Source organism: Arachis hypogaea, chromosome 15 (genome assembly GCF_003086295.3).
Source record: "Arachis hypogaea cultivar Tifrunner chromosome 15, arahy.Tifrunner.gnm2.J5K5, whole genome shotgun sequence".
Classification (NCBI taxonomy): Eukaryota; Viridiplantae; Streptophyta; class Magnoliopsida; order Fabales; family Fabaceae; genus Arachis; species Arachis hypogaea.
This window is the reverse complement of record NC_092050.1, coordinates 59,696,485-59,714,091: the sequence shown is the minus strand read 5'-3', so window position 1 is coordinate 59,714,091 and position 17,607 is coordinate 59,696,485. Positions and strand designations below refer to the sequence as shown.

At 39.8% G+C, this 17,607-nt stretch overlaps 1 non-coding gene across 1 annotated transcript; it reads left to right on the top strand.

Moving 5' to 3' along the window:
* Window positions 1–16,940: 16,940 nt before the first annotated feature.
* On the top strand, window positions 16,941–17,048 carry LOC112753323 (small nucleolar RNA R71). Its single transcript, XR_003177715.1, has one exon. It is a non-coding gene; the product is annotated as a small nucleolar RNA R71 (small nucleolar RNA).
* The last annotated feature ends 559 nt before the right edge of the window (window positions 17,049–17,607 follow it).

Below are 17,607 nucleotides of genomic sequence, written 5' to 3'. Positions count from 1 at the left end.
ACATACTGAACTAGGAGAATCAATAACACTATCTAAATTCTGAGTTCCTATAGATGCCAATCATTCTAAACGTCAAAGGATAAAGTGAGATGCCAAAACTGTTCAGAAGCAAAAAGCTAATAGCCCCGCTCATCTAATTAAGATTGATCTTCATAGATGTTTTTGGAATTCATTGTATATTCTCTTCTTTTTATCCTACTTTGTTTTTAGTTGCTTGGGGACAAGCAACAATTTAAGTTTGGTGTTGTGATGAGCGGATAATTTATACGCTTTTTGGCATTATTTTTAGGTAGTTTATAGTATGTTTTAGTTAGTTTTTATTATATTTTATTAGTTTTTAAATAAAAATCACATTTCTGGACTTTACTATGAGTTTGTGTGTTTTTCTATGATTTCAGGTATTTTTTGGCTGAAATTGAGGGACCTGAGCAAAAATCTGATTCAGATGCTGAAAAAGGACTGCAGATGCTGTTGGATTCTGACCTCCCTACACTCGAAGTGGATTTTTTGGAGCTACAGAAACCCAATTGGCACGCTCTTAATTTCTTTAAAAGGTAAACATCCTGGGCTTTCCAGCAATATATAATAGTCCATAGTTTGCCCGAGATTTGATGGCATTCCAAGTCATCATAAAAATTCTGGCGTCAAAATGCCAGAACTGGCATAAAAGCTGGAGTTAAACGCCCAAACTAGCACAAAAGCTGGCGTTTAACTCCAAGAAAAGTCTCTACATGTGAAAGTTTCAATGCTCAGCGCAAGCACACACCAAGTGGGCCCGAAAGTGGATCTCTGCATTAATTACCTATTTCTGTAAACCCTAGGCTACTAATTCTCTATAAATAGGACCTTTTGCTATGATACTTTTGATCTTTGATTAGCCTTATGCTATCTTAGACGCTCATGGGAGGCTGGCCATTCGGCCATGCCTAGACGTTTTGTTCTTATGTATTTTCAATGGTGGAGTTTCTACACACCATAGATTAAGGTGTGGAGCTCTGCTGTTCTTCATGAATTAATGCAAAGTACTACTGTTTTCTATTCAATTCACGCCTACTTCTTCTCTAAGATATACACTCGTTCTTCAACTTGATGAATGTGATTATCCATGACACTCATCATCATTCTCACTTATGAACGCGTGCCTGACAACCACTTCTGTTTTACTTGCAATAGCTTGAGTGCGTATCTCTTAGCCTCCTGGTTCATGACACATGGTTGCCTCGCCTGACAACCGAGCCTTCCATTCCATGAGATTAGAGTCTTCGTGGTATAGGCTAGAATCAATTGGCAGTATTCTTGAGATCCTGAAAGTCTAAACCTTGTATGTGGTATTCCGAGTAGGATCTGGGAAGGGATGACTGTGACGAGCTTCAAACTCGCGAGTGTTGGGCGTGGTGACAGACGCAAAAGGATCAATGGATCCTATTCCAACATGATTGAGAACCGACAGATGATTAGTCGTGTGGTGACAGCGCATTTGGACCATTTTCACTGAGAGGACGGGTGGTAGCCATTGACAACGGTGAAACCCAACATAAGCTTGCCATGGAAAGGAGTATGAATGATTGGAAGAAGGCAATAGGAAAGCAGAAGTTTAGGAGGAACAAAGCATCTTCATACGCTTATCTGAAATTCTCACCAATGAATTACATAAGTATCCCTATCCTATTTTATATTTTATTCATCTTTTAATTATCAATTCTCCATAACCATTTGAATCCCTCTGACTGAGATTTACAAGATGACCATAGCTTGCTTCAAGCCGACAATCTCCGTGGGATCGACCCTTACTCACGTAAGGTTTATTACTTGGACGACCCAGTGCACTTGCTGGTTAGTTGTGCGAAGTTGTAACAAAGAGTTGAGATTACTATTGTGCGTACCAAGTTGTTGGCGCCATTGATGATCACAATTTCGTGCACCAAATCCCACCAATGTTTGCAATTCCAATATCCTCCGGGATCCCACACTAGGCGTAGAAAGCCTTCAAGCAAGTTAAAGCACGTGACAAGGCCCCAAGAGTGTTGATTGCTGGGATGAATTCCGGGGTCCCAAACCTTGCTTTTGCACCCGTCTTCTTGTTCATCATCTGTTTTCCAACCGGGTGGTAAGTAATCCAAATTCTCACTAGAGTGCCCAAACAGCTTCCTAGACCCATACAATTTAGTATTCTTCCAACCATGATACTTCAGCCGTGAGCTTCCTACCACAATGAACCTAGGATTGTGTTGCCAACCACTAACCATCTCCCTCTTACTCTTATAGCCACAAAGAGCTCTAAGTTGCCCATCCGTCTCAAGCAAAGCATATTCAAGTGAGCTAATTAAGCTTAGAGATGCGAGATTTACCCACTTGAATGAAGGAATGGATGGTGATGGCTTTGGGGGAGAGGTCTCCAACAACTTTGGCAAGGTGATTTCCAGCTCCATTCTCTTGAGCTCTTCCTTGACAACTTCCACCTCCTTGCAAGCTTCTTCAATTTCAACCTCTTCCTCTTGATAGCTTTCTTCCAATTTGATCTCTTCTTCATTGTTCACCAAGGGCATGGGAGGTTGTGCTTCTTCTTCTTTAATCTCCATGTCAACTCCATTGGGAGAGGATTCAAGTGTAGATAAGAATTCATCAATGATTGAATCCATCTCTTGATCATCCCCTTTAAAGTCTTCAACCATGATATGCTTTGGAGGTTGTACACCCTCCTCAACATCAAATTCAAACTCCTTAGAAGGGGGTTCTATGACTGGGCTTTCCCATGGACGTTCCGCATCTCCTAAGTCTTCGACCACTTCTTCCTCTTCAATAATTCCGGCTTCCTCCACTTGTTCCAATACAAGGTCATGCCGCTCACTGTCCACCGGAGTTTCTAGTGTCTCCTTCATGCTACGTTCTTCATTAGATTCTCCACATGAAGCCATGGGGGTTCCTTTAGTGTTCGAACGTCTGGAAGGTAATCGATTTATTGCTTGCTTCAATTGATGAAGGATTGCATGAAATTGATCTACTGTTTCCTTGAGGCGAGCCATAATTCTTGGGTCGACGGATATGGACATGGTGCATATAGAAGTGGTGGTCCTTGGGGGTAATTGGGTTGGAATTGGGGTGGATAAGGATTGGGGTCATATGGAGGTGAATGGTGTAAAGGGGCTTGTGGGTATGGTGGTTCAAAGTTATGTTGGGGAGGCGGTTCATAAGCATATGGTGGGGCTTGTTGGTAACTACAAGGGGGTCCACCATATTTATCATCTTGGTACGCTCCCTGGAATGGCTCCTGACCATAGTAATTTGGTGGAGGTTGGTTGTCACGAAGAGGTCCACCATAACTATTGTCTTGGTATGCATCACAGAATGGTTGTTGGTGATAGTGCATTGGAGGGGGTTGTTGCCAAGAGGGTTGATCAAATCCTTGTGGTTGCTCCCATCTTTGATTCTTCCAACCTTGATGCCTATTTTCATTATAGTTTCTATTCCTTACAACAACATTGGAACCAAACTTAAAGCCAGAGGGGTGAGAATTCATAGTAGCTAAAGAAAATAAAAACAAAAACTAATAAAAAATTAATGAAAATAAACTCCTAAAACTAGAAACACTTACAACAATATAAGATAAAGATTTGAAAAAGGTTTAAATTTTGAAAAGGTTTGACTTTTAAAATTTTAAATTTAAATTTTGGAATTTGAATTTTGAATTTTGGAATTTAAATATTGAAATTTGATTTTGAAATAAGATAAGATAAGATTTTGAAAAAGATATGATTTTTGAAAAAGATTTGAATTTTGAAATTTAAAACTAAGATAAGATAAAAATTTTAAAATAAAAATCTAAAAATTTTTTTTGTGATTTTCGAAAATCAATTAAAATAAAGAGAAAAGATATTTTTGAATTTAATGTAGAAAGAGAAAAACAATAAAATGATACCAAATTTAAATTTTTAGATCAAAACGAAGAAAACAACTAAGAACAACTTGAAGGTCAAGATGAACACGAAGAACAACTTGAAGATCAAGAAAGAACAAGGAACATTATTTTCAAAAATTTTGATAACTAAATAAAAACCAATAACCTCTTAATTTACGAAAAAGCAAAAATAAAAAACAAAAATAAAAACAAATAAACAAGCAAAAAGCAAATATTTACAATAACCAATAATAAGGCACACGTTTGCAATTCCCCAGCAACGACGCCATTTTGATGAACTGATTTTCTGCCAGTAAAGAAATTCACAAATATAATCGCGTTGTAAGTATAGTTTCTAAACCAACAGAGAATTCTTTCGTACAAAAGTTTGGTTGTCACAAGTAACAAAACCCATTAAAATTTATAACTGAAGTATTTAAACTTCGGGTCGTCTTCTCAAGGAATTGCAGGGAGGTATAATTTATTATTGGTTATGGAAAAAGATATATTTTTGGGTTTTCGAAATAAGGAACAAGTAATTTTAAATGACGAGAAAAATAATAAATTAATAATTAGAAAATCTCTTGGCAAGGTATGAGAACTGGAAATCCTATCATAGTTATCCTTATCAGGTGTGATGAGAATTGGATTTTTGCTCCCACTTAGTTAACCCTTACTAAATAAAGAAAAGTCAAGTGGACTAATTAACTTGATTCCTCAAGTCCTAGTCAACTCCTGTGGAAAGACTAGCTTTAGAGCGATCCAAATTAATCAGCAATTCCCAATTTTCAATCAACTGCTGAGTCTGATAACTCAAGTGTTACCAATTACTTAATCAAAGCCAAAAGGGAAAATAAATCTAAATTAAATTGAAAGCATCATAAATAGAATAAAACAATCATAAATCTGAAATACCTCAAAATATATTAAATAGAATATTCAAATCTAACATGAAGAAGTTCATAAGCCAATTTGGAAAGATAAATAACAATTAAAGTAATAGAATAAATAAAAGTAGAAAATAAATTAAAGGAACATTGAACCTGTGATTGAAGAGAAGTAGCCTAATCATAATAGAAATCCTAAATCCTAATCCTAATTCCTAAGAGAGAGGAGAGAGCCTCTCTCTCTAAAAGCTACATCTAAAACCTAAAATTGTGTATTATGGAGTTGTATGAATTGTTGCTTGATGAATGGATAGATTCTCCCACTTTATAGCCTCTAATCTGTGTTTTCTGGGCCAAAAACTGGGTCAAAAACAGACCAGAAATCGCCCCCAGCATTTTCTGGTACGTACAGGTCGCTGCAAAGTCACGCGGAAGCGTCGTCCACGCGTTCGCGCGGATTGAGTTTTTGCCAGGCCACGCATCCGCGTGATCCACACGTTCGTGTCATCTTTCTTCGAAGCAGCTATGAAAAATTATATACCGTTGCGAAGCCCCGGACGTTAGCTTTCCAACGCAACTGGAACCGCGTCATTTGGACCTCTGTAGCTCAAGTTATCGTCGATTTAGTACCAAGAGGTCAGGCTGGACAGCTTTAGCAGTTCCTTCAGTTTCTTGTATTCCTTCAACTTTTGCATGCTTCCATTCCATCCTCTAAGCTATTCCTACCCTATAAACCTTGAAAACACCGAACACACATATCAAGATATCGATGGTAATAAGAGAGGATTAAACATAGCAAATTTAAGGCCAAAGAAACATGTTTTCAATCATAGCACAAAATCAGGAAGGAAAACGTAAAACATGCGAATTGTATAAATAAATGTGAGAATAATGGATAAAATCCGCCAGATTAAGCACAGGATAAAATCTAAAAATGGGGTTTATCACTTCCTCTTGGAAGATCCATCAATAGAAGAAGACTGAACTTGCGGACTGTCCAACTTAAGGACGTTAAAGTTAAAGAAAAGTGCTAGGTGGGAGACAACCCACCATGGTACGATCTTTCATTTTTTATTCTTAGCTTTATTTTATTTTGTTTTTCTCAGTATTCATTCATAAATTCTGCATAAATCATTTGCATTTTGCATAAAAAAAGGGGTGTGTGACACGCAAGCGTCGCTGACGCGTACATGTCATGTGTGAATACACAATACCCAGGATTTGAACAGAGAGTTTGGCAGGACTAGTGCTGGACATGTGCCTTGTGCACAAGCAAGACCACGCGTACGCGTCTTTTACGTGTACGCGTCCCTCACGCGTATGCGTGACTTGAAAATTGGCGTAAATGGTGTTTGGCTATAGAGTTATGTTGGTGTGGGGCTGGAACTGTGCTGGGAGCACAAGCCCCATCACGTGTACGCGTCTCTAACGCATGCACGTCGTTTTCCCATAATGGCCCTCCACGCCTGCGCGTCCCTGACGCGCACGCGTCGTATGCATTTTTGGCTCTCGTGCATATCAAACAGAGAGTTGTGCGCGTGCGGGGCTGCCTTCGCGCCATTCGCACAACACCATATCACGCGTATGCGTCCCTGACGCTTACGCGTCGTTTAACACTTATGTGATTCACGCATACGCGTGCTGTACGCGAACGCGTCGCATGCGACGCCTAATTAAACCACTTCACTGCCTGATTCCAATTTTCCCCTCATCCTAATTCCTCTCCAACCCTAATTATTTCTTCTCTCTTCTTCCTTTTTTCTTCTTTATTCCTTATTACTATCTATCACTTTCTTCCTCCCTTTTTCATCTTCTACACCAGGTTTCTTTTCTTTCTCTCCTCTCCTCCACTTTTTCCTTCTTCTTTCAATTATTGCATTTACTTATTTTTCTTCCTTCTAAATTATTCTTTTATGCTTAGTTATTTATGGTTTCTTTTTCTTTCTTTTCTCATGCATTCTTATGTTGGTATTGGAGTTTTATTTGGGTATTACCTTACTATAATAAAGCTTGTGGATATTATATGGAGTAATTTGACAATTAACATCTTAATTTGGCTCTCATATTCATTTGGATTATATTATTTTCATTCCTATCTTAACTTGCACACCAAGTGTTTGTGAAAAAGCTCTTGTGGTATTTTGAATCCTATTTTCTTCTAATCTTTTACTTGAATACCTCTTTTTCACAACACTTGCAATCCACATGTATTTGGAATTATCATTTACAATTGTCATCATTACACATGCTCTTTAATTTGGCACATTTAATACTTGATGCTTGAGCTATGCTTCTCATGCCTGTTTCTGCATGTCTTAAACACTCCTGCATCTCATTATTATGAATTGCCTTTTTGCTCTTAATTGATATCTTACCTACATGTTGTAGCTACCATGTATTTAAGCTATTCTCTTCTCTTTGGCATTCATTATCACTTGGAATTTCTTCCTTCCGGTTCTTTAGTTATCTATATTTTGATATTCTTCCTTTTCTTTCTTCTTTAGACATGGGTACCAAGAAAGGAAAAGAGAAAGCCACTGACAAGACACCAGCCAGGAGAGGAACCAAGAGAGCTCTGGCCAAAGCGCTTCCATCCACAAGCGTAAAGCCACCAACAAAGCGGGTGAAGAGGATCATTAAAGTTGATGACTTAGAGAAAGCCTTCCCCGCCCGAGACTCCACACGGTTCACTAACCGTTATTGCGAACAGATGTTCCCCGTCCTAGCCGAGAGGAACTACAACAATGAGCATGTCCTAACACACTTTGTTGATTTTGTGGAGCCCCGAATTGAGAGGAGACAGTGGGGATTTTTGAGGAGGCAGCCGCAGGATGCCAACTTATCATGGGTAGTTGAATTCTACTCCAACTTCTACTCGCTTACCCTGCAGACTATCTATGTTTGTCAAAAGCAAGTCCCTATCTTCGAGAGTGCCATACAGAGAGTACTGGATCTTCCACCTAGTCCAGAGGGCTTGGATGCATATCAAGAGGCCTCCCTTAAGCGCCAAATGTATCAGTTCGACTGGGCCAATGTTCTCGGAGTTATAGCTCAACCTGGCAGCACCTGGATCTATTGGCCGCATCAGTCAAAATCTAAGAGCATCTCTGCCCAGTCACTTATCTTGGAGGCTCGCGTGTGGGCACAGATTATGTCCCATTATCTCTTTCCGAGCACTCACGAGTCGACCTTCACAGCAGACATGGATATTCTTCACTGGTGCATCCTGACAGAGCAACCTCTCAACCTGCCCCGACATATCCGGCAAGCAATGGGACATGTACAGATTGCGGGTAACCTGCCTTTTCCCCCCTTGGTTTCAGATTTAGTCTCCGCAGCAGGTGTGTCCTATCGGGTTGGAGACACGAAGGTCATGATCCCTAGGGCCGACCAGTACGTCCTGAATGGGAAGTACATCCGGCCACCAGTTCCCTCTGCGAGCCGGCCTGCAGGCCCTTCTTTGGATACTCCTCCTTCTTCCACTCCACCTTCATCCACACCACAAGCACCATCCACCCATCAGATGTTCCTTCAGATCCTTGAGGGGTTCGACCGGCAAGACCGACAGATGGAGCAAATGGAGCGCCGTAACAAGTGCTGATACAACTACCTGAAGGAATTCATAGTTGGTACTCACCCACGTCCAGAACAGAAGGACACCCCGGACCCCCTTCATCCAGTAGCACAGGGAGCCATGGCGAACCAGACAGTGGAGGCGATGCTTCCAGCCCTACCTTGCTCCTTACTGATGGCACGGAGGACCGTGCTAAGCCTTAAGTATGGGGAGGTCAGTCCTTGACTTTCGGAGGTAACTTCTCTCTTTTAACACCAACATTTTTAGTTTTTCTTTTGTTAGATAGGATAGATTGCATGATAATAATTTTTTGCATGTATGTTCTGCTTGGGTGAAGTAATGAGTTTCTTTTCAAGACCCTATTTTATAGTATTTCACTAATTTAAATTTAAATTTGTGTTAGACTTGTTTGAAGATTGTATTTGGAACATGGGTTTTGAGCTAAGAACACACGACCTATGAGATTTTAAGCTTAATTATATGGTTACATTATTTAACCATGATTTTTATTCTTGTGTGTTTGCTTCTCTATGGTTGCAATCTCTACTTTGTTCCATTCTATGTGTCCATTGTTTAGTGTATTTACATGCATACATATGATTGAGGCCATCATTTGTTATTAGCTCACTTATCCCAAATAACCTACCATTTCAATTACCTTTATTTGCCACTTTGAGCTTTTTAATCCCCATTTGTTCTTTATATTACCACATCACTAGCCTTAAGCGGAAAAATAAGTAATTACCTTATTTGATCTTTGGTTAGCTTAAGATAGTGTGTTAACTAAGTGTGGGGAATTGTGGGAAACCTGGATTAATAGGAATGTGTTATGTTTCTACTTTATTTAAATATTGGGAATTTGGGTGCCTACTAATGTAAAACCAGAAAAAACCACATGCATTGAAATGTTATGTTTGCTTTCATGTTCCAAAAAAATAAAAATAAAATTTTCAATTTTACAACATAAATAAATAAATATATAGGGGACAAAATTACCCCAATGTTAAGTTTAATAAAAGATAAATGCATATGTGGTGAAATTAAAGAAGAATTTGATACATGAGTATGTGATGCAAAAGTGGGAATTTTGGGTAGCTAGGCATGATTTTAGAAGTACATAGAGTGTGTGTGTGTGTGTAGGTGAGAATTTAGGTTGGTCAAAGATTCATATTATAGCTCACTTGGCCATACATATATCCTCACCCTTACCTTAGCCCCATTACAACTTTGAAAAGACCTTATGATGTTTGCATTGGTACATTAAATATTTGTTGATTGGTTAGATGAAGAACAAAGTTTTAGAAAGCATGAATAGAGAAGAGTAGAGTGATCAACCCTAGACCCTTGAGAGATTAGAGTGCATATACACTACCAGTGAGGGTTCAATGCTTGATTCTATGTTCCCTGCTTTCATGAGCTATCTTCTTACAAGTTTACTTGTCCTTTATTATGTGATTTGAATTAGTGAAATCAGATTTATGTTTGTCTTGGAGAACTTGCTTACTTTTAACCAAGTGAACAGAAACATCTTAGCATATAGTTGCATTCGTATATAGGTTGCATCCCATGAGTCTTACTTTTCCCCATTTATTCTTTCTATCTCCTTGAGCTTAGCATGAGGACATGCTAATATTTAAGTGTGGGGAGATTGATAAACCACTATTTTATAGTTTATCTTGTGCTCAATTGAGTGGTTTTTATCAAGTCCTTGCACACTTATTCATATGATTTGTATAATTTTACAATTCCTTCCCAATTTTATTCTATGATTGAAAACCTGCTTCCTAAGGCTTCAAATTGTGCATTTTAGTTCCTCTTTATACCATTCGATGCCGTGATCTGTGTGTTAAGTGTTTTCAGGCTTTATAGGGTAGGAATGGCTTAGAGGATGGAAAGGAAGCTTGCAAAAATGGAAGGAACACAAGAAACTAAGGAGATAACCAGCGAGCATCGACGCGCACGCATGGCTCATGCTTGCACATGACTTGGAGCTTTCCATGGCGACGCGTGTGCGTACCTGACGCGTACGCGTGACAAGCGAGATTGCACAGCGACGCGTGCACTGGTGCACGAAATTGTGATCCCTGGTAATTGCTCCAAAAACTTGGTGCTCTAATCTTAATTCATAATTTGTCACAACTTCGATACAACTAACCAGCAAGTGCACTGGGTCATCCAAGTAATAAACCTTACGTGAGTAAGGGTCGATCCCACGGAGATTGTCGGCTTGAAGCAAGCTACGGTCACCTTGTAAATCTCAGTCAGGCGGATATTAAATAATTATGGAGATTTTGAATAATAATAATAATTAAACAGAAAATAAAGATAGAGATACTTATGTAATTCATTGGTGAGAATTTCAGATAAGCGTATAGAGATGCTTTCGTCCCTCTGAACCTCTACTTTCCTGCTGTCTTCATCCAATCAATCCTACTCCTTTCCATGGCAAGATTTCTGTAAGGCATCACCGTTGTCAATGGCTACATCCCATCCTCTCTGTGAAAAAGGTCCAAATACTCTATCATGGCACGGCTAATCATCTGGAGGTTCTCGATCATACTGGAATAGGATCCATTGATCCTTTTGCGTCTAACACTATGCCCAGCACTAGCGAGTTTGAAGATCGTCACAGCCATCCCTTCCCAGATCCTACTCGGAATACCACAGACAAGGTTTAGACTTTCCGGATCTCAGGAATGGCCATCCATGGGTTCTAACTTATACCACGAAGACACTAATATCTCGGACTCGGTCCCCTATATTAGATATCCAAGAGATATCCATCCAATCTAAGGTTGAACGGAAGTGGTTGTCAGGCACGCGTTCATAAGTGAGAATGATGATGATTGTCACGATCATCACATCCATCATATTGAAGTACGAATGAATATCTTAGAAGCGGAATAAGTTGAATTGAATAGAAAAACAGTAGTACTTTGCATTAATCTTTGAGGAACAGCAGAGCTCCACACCTTAATCTATGGTGTGTAGAAACTCTACCATTGAAAAATACATAAGTGAAAGGTTCAGGCATGGCCAAATGGCCAGGCCCCATGATCTAAGAACTGAACGTCCCAAGATGATCTGAAGATGTAAATACAATAGTAAAAAGTCCTATTTATACTAAACTAGTTACTAGGGTTTACAGAAGTAAGTAATTGATGCATAAATCCACTTCCGGGGCCCACTTGGTGTGTGCTTGAGCTGAGCTTGAAGTTTACACATGCAGAGGCTTCTTTTGGAGTTGAACGCCAAGTTGTAACGTGTTTTTGGCGTTCAACTCTGGTTCGTGACGTGTTTCTAGCGTTTAACTCCAGACTACAACATAGAACTGGCGTTCAACGCCCTTTTGCGTCGTCTAAACGTGAGCAAAATATGGACTATTATATATTGCGGGAAAGCCCTGGATGTCTACTTTCCAACGCCATTGAGAGCGCGCCATTTGGAGTTTTGTAGCTCCAGAAAATCCACTTTGAGTGCAGGGAGGTCAGAATCCAACAGCATCAGCAGTCCTTCTTCAACCTCTGAATCTGATTTTTGCTCAAGTCCCTCAATTTCAGCCAGAAAATACCTGAAATCACAGAAAAACACACAAACTCATAGTAAAGTCCAGAAATGTGAATTTAACATAAAAACTAATAAAAACATCCCTAAAAGTAACAAGATCCTACTAAAAACATACTAAAAACAATGCCAAAAAAGCGTATAAATTATCCGCTCATCACAACATCAAACTTAAATTGTTGCTTGTCCCCAAGCAACTGAAAATCAAATAGGATAAATAGAAGAGAATATACTATAAATTCCAAACTATCAATGAAACATAGCTCCAATCAGATGAGCCGGACTTGTAGCTTTTTGTCTCTTGAATAGTTTTGGCATCTCACTTTATCCATTGAGGTTCAGAATGATTGGCATCTATAGGAACTCAGAGTTCAGATAGTGTTATTGATTCTCCTAGTTTAGTATGTTGATTCTTGAACACAGCTGCTTTATAAGTCTTGGCCGTGGCCCTAAGCACTTTGTTTTCCAGAATTACTACCGGATACATAAATGTCACAGACACATAATTGGGTGAACCTTTTCAGATTGTGACTCAGCTTTGCTAAAGTCCCCAATTAGAGGTGTCCAGGGTTCTTAAGCACACTTTGTTTTTTCTTTGGACCTTGACTTTAACCGCTCAGTCTCAAGTTTTCACTTGACACCTTCACGCCACAAGCACATGGTTAGGGACAGATTGGTTTAGCCGCTTAGGCCAGGATTTTATTCCTTTAGGCCCTCCTATCCACTTATGCTCAAAGCCTTAGGATCCTTTTTATTTACCATTGCCTTTTGGTTTTAAGGGTTATTGGCTTTTTGCTCTTGCCTTTTGGTTTTAAGAGCTTTTGCTTTTTCTGCTTGCTTTTTCTTTTTCTATTTTTTTTTCGCCATTTTTTTTTCTGCAAGCTTTGTATTCACTGCTTTTTCTTGCTTCAAGAATCATTTTTATGATTTTTTAGATAATCAAATAACATGTCTCCTTGTCATCATTCTTTCAAGAGCCAACATATTTAACATTCATAAACAACAACTTCAAAAGACATATGCACTGTTCAAGCATTCATTCAGAAAATAAAAAGTATTCTCACCACATCAATATAATTAAATTAAGTTCAAAGATAAATTCGAAACTCATGTAATTCTTGTTCTTTTGAATTAAAAACATTTTTCATTTAAGAGAGGTGATGGATTCATAGGACATTCATAACTTTAAGACAAAGTTACTAAATACTAATGATCATGTATAAGACACTAACATAGATAAGCACTTAACATAAAGAGAACGAAAAATAGAAAATTTGAGAACAAGGAATGAGTCCACCTTAGTGATGGTGGTGTTTTCTTCTTGAGGAACCAATGATGTCCTTGAGCTCTTCTATGTCTCTTCCTTGTCTTTGTTGCTCCTCCCTCATAGCTCTTTGATCTTCTCTAATTTCATGGAGGATGATTGAGTGCTCTTGATGTTCCACCCTTAGTTGTCCCATGTTGGAACTCAGTTCTCCTAGGGAGGTGTTGATTTGCTCCCAAAAGTTCTGTGGAGGAAAGTGCATCCCTTGAGGCATCTCAGGGATTTCTTGGTGATGAGCTTCTTCATGCGTCTCTTGAGATCCATGAATAGGCTCTCTTGTTTGCTCCATCCTTTTCTTAGTGATGAGCTTGTCCTCATCAATGAGGATATATCCGTCTATGTCAATCCCAGCCGAATTGCATAGATGGCAAATGAGGTAAGGAAAAGCTAACCTTGCCATAGTGGAGGACTTGTCAGCCACCTTGTAGAGTTCTTGAGGTATAATCTCATGAACCTCCACCTCTTCTCCAATCATGATGCTATGGATCATGATGGCCCGGTCTATAGTAACTTCAGACCAGTTGCTAGTGGGAATGATTGAGCGTTGAATGAACTCCAACCATCTTCTAGCTACAGGCTTAAGGTCCAATCTTCTCAGTTGAACCGGTTTGCCTTTTGAGTCAATCTTCCGTTGAGCTCCTTCCACACATATGTCCATGAGGACTTGGTCCAACCTTTGATTAAAGTTGACTCTCCTTGTGTAGGGGCGTGCGTTCTCTTCCATCATTGGCAAGTTGAACGCCAACCTCACATTTTCTGGACTAAAATCTAAGTATTTCCCCCGAACCATGGTGAGATAATTCTTTGGGTTCGGGTTCTTACTTTGATCATGGTTCCTAGTGATCCATGCATTAGCATAGAACTCTTGAACCATTAGAATTCTGACTTGTTGGATGGGGTTTGTTAGAACTTCCCAACCTCTTCTTTGGATCTCATGTCGGATCTCCGGATACTCATTTTTCTTGAGTTTGAAAGGGACCTCGGGGATCACCTTCTTCTTGGCCACAACATCATAGAAGTGGTCTTGATGGGCTTTAGAGATGAATCTTTCCATCTCCCATGACTCGGAGGTGGAAGCTTTTGTCTTCCCTTTCCCTTTTCTAGAGGATTCTCCGGTCTTAGGTGCCATCAATGGTAATGGAAAAACAAAAAGCTTTATGCCTTTACCACACCAAACATAGAATATTGCTCGCCCTCGAGCAAGAGAAGAAAGAAAAGAAGAAGAAGAAGAAGAAATGGAAGAGAGGGAGAGAGGGTTGTGTTTCAGCCAAGAAGGGGATGAGAGGGTTTTGTTGTTTGAGAATGAAGAAGAATGGAGAGGTTTATATAGTGAAGGGAGAGGGGTTAAGGTTCGGCCATATGGGGTGGGTTTGGGTGGGAAAGTGATTTTGAATTTTGAAGGTAGGTGGGGTTTATGAGGTAGGTTTATGGGGAAGAGTGGATGAATGTGAGTGGAGGTAGGTGGGGATCCTGTGGGGTCCACAGATGCTAAGATGATCCTGTGGGGTCCACAGATCTTGAGGTGTCAAGGAATTGTATTCCTGCACCAATTAGGCATGTAAAATGCCTTTGCATGCAATTCTGGCGTTTAAATGCCGAATTGGTGCTTGTTCTGGGCGTTCAGCGCCCAGATGCAGCATGTTTCTGGCGTTGAATGCCAGTTCTATGCTTGTTTCTGGCGTTCAGCGCCAACTTTCCTTAGTGTGCATTCCTGGCATCTGAACGCCAGGATGCTGCTTGTTTTGGGCGTTCAACACCAGATCCATGCTCTGTTCTGGCATTGAACGCCAGCCAGATGCTCCTTACTGGCGTTTAAACGCCAGTAAGCCCTTCCTCCAGGGTGTGATTTTTCTTCTGCTGTTTTTGATTCTGTTTTTGATTTTTCTATTTATTTTGTGACTCCACATGATCATGAACCTAATAAAACATTAAAGAACAATAAAGATAAAAATAAAAATTAGATAAATAAAAATTGGGTTGCCTCCCAACAAGCGCTTCTTTAATGTCAATAGCTTGACAGTGGACTCTCATGGAGCCACACAGGTGATTAGGTCAATTTTATAAACTTTCTAATACCAAACTTAGAGTTTGGTTGTGGCCTCCCAACACTAAACTTAGAGTTTGACTGTGGGGGCTTTAGTTGACTCTGTACTGAGAGAAGCTTTTCATGCTTCCTCTCCATTGTTACAGAAGGAGATTTTTGAGTTTTAAACACATGGTTGTCCTCATTCAGTTGAAGGATCAATTCTCCTCTGTCTACATCAATCACAGCTCTTGCTGTGGCTAGGAAGGGTCTTCCAAGGATGATGGATTCATCCTTATCCTTCCCAGTGTCCAAGATTATGAAATCAGCAGGGATGTAAAGGCCTTCAACCTTTACTAACACGTCCTCTACCTAACCATAAGCCTGTTTTCTTGAATTGTCTGCCATCTCTAATGAGATTCTAGCAGCTTGCACCTCAAATATTCCCAGTTTCTCCATTACAAAGAGTGACATGAGGTTTATTCCTGACCCAAGGTCACATAGAGCCTTCTCAAAGGTCATGGTGTCTATAATACAAGGTATTAGGAACTTTCCAGGATCCTGTTTCTTCTGAGGCAATCTCAGTTGATCCAATGCATTTAGTTCATTAGTGAACAGGGGAGGTTTATCTCCCCAAGTCTCATTACCAAATAAATTGGCATTCAGCTTCATGATTGCACCAAGGAACTTGGCAACTTGCTCTTCAGTAACATCCTCATTCTCTTCAGAAGAGGAATACTCATCAGAGCTCATGAATGGCATAAGGAGGTTCAATGGAATCTCTATGGTCTCTAGATGAGTCTCAGATTCCTTTGGTTCCTCAGAAGGAAACTCCTTATTGATCACTAGACGTCCCAGGAGGTCTTCCTCCTTGGGATTCACGTCCTTCCCTTCCTCCTTGGATTTGGCCATGATGGTTATATCAATGGCCTTGCACTCTCCTTTTGGATTTTCTTCTGTATTGCTTGGGAGAGCATTAGGAGGGGTTTTAGTGATCTTCTTACTCAGTTGGCCCACTTGTGCCTCCAAATTTCTAATGGAGGACCTTGTTTCATTCATGAAACTTAGAGTGGCCTTAGATAGATCAGAGACTAAATTTGCTAAGCTAGATAGATTCTGCTCAGAATTCTCTGTCTGTTGCTGAGTGGATGATGGAAAAGGCTTGCTATTGCTAAACCTGTTTCTCCCACCATTATTAAAGCCTTATTGAGGCTTTTGTTGATCCTTCCATGAGAGATGTGGGTGATTTCTCCATGAGGGATTATAGGTGTTTCCATAGGGTTCACCCATGTAATTCACCTCTGCTATTGCAGGGTTCTTAGGATCATAAGCTTCTTCTTCAGAAGATGCCTCTATAGTACTGTTGGATGCAGCTTGCATTCTATTCAGACTCTGAGAAATCATATTGACTTGTTGAGCAATATTTTATTCTGAGCCAATATGGCATTCAGAGTATCAATTTCAAGAACTCCCTTCTTCTGAGGCGTCCCATTACTCACAGGATTCCTCTCAAAAGTGTACATAAACTGGTTATTAGCAACCATGTCATTGAGTTCTTGAGCTTCTGCAAGCATTTTCTTTAGGTGAATGGATCCACCTGCAGAAGTATCCAATGACATCTTAGCTAATTCAGACAGACCATCATAGAATATATCCAGGATGGTCCATTCTAAAAGCATGTCAGAAGGACACTTTTTGGTCAGTTGCTTGTATCTCTCCCAAGCTTCATAGAGGGATTCACCTTCTTTCTATCTGAAGGTTTGAACATCCACTCTAAGCTTACTCAGGTTTTAAGGAGGAAAGAACTTGGCTAAGAAAGTCGTGACCAGCTTATCCCAAGAGTTCAGGCTATCTTTGGGTTGAGAGTCCAACCACACTCTAGCTCTGTCTCTTACAGTAAACGGGAAAAGCATAAGCCTGTAGACCTCGGGATCAACCCCATTGGTCTTAGCAGTATCACAGATCCGTAAGAATTCAGTTAAGAACTGAAAAGGATCTTCAGATGGAAGTTCATGAAACTTGCAGTTTTGTTGCATCATAGAAACTAATTGAGGTTTAAGCTCAAAGTTGTTTGCTCCAATGACAGAAATTGAGATGCTTCTTCCATGTAAATTGGAATTAGGTGCAGTGAAGTCACCAAGCATCCTCCTTGCATTATTGTTGTTAGGTGCGTCTGCCATCTCCTTTTCTTGTTCGAAAATTTCAGTAAGGTTGTCTCTGGATTTTTGTAATTTAGCTTCTCTTAGTTTTCTCTTCAGAGTCCTTTCAGGTTCTGGATCAGCTTCAACAAGAATGCCCTTTTCCTTGTCCCTGCTCATATGAAAGAGAAGAGAACAAGAA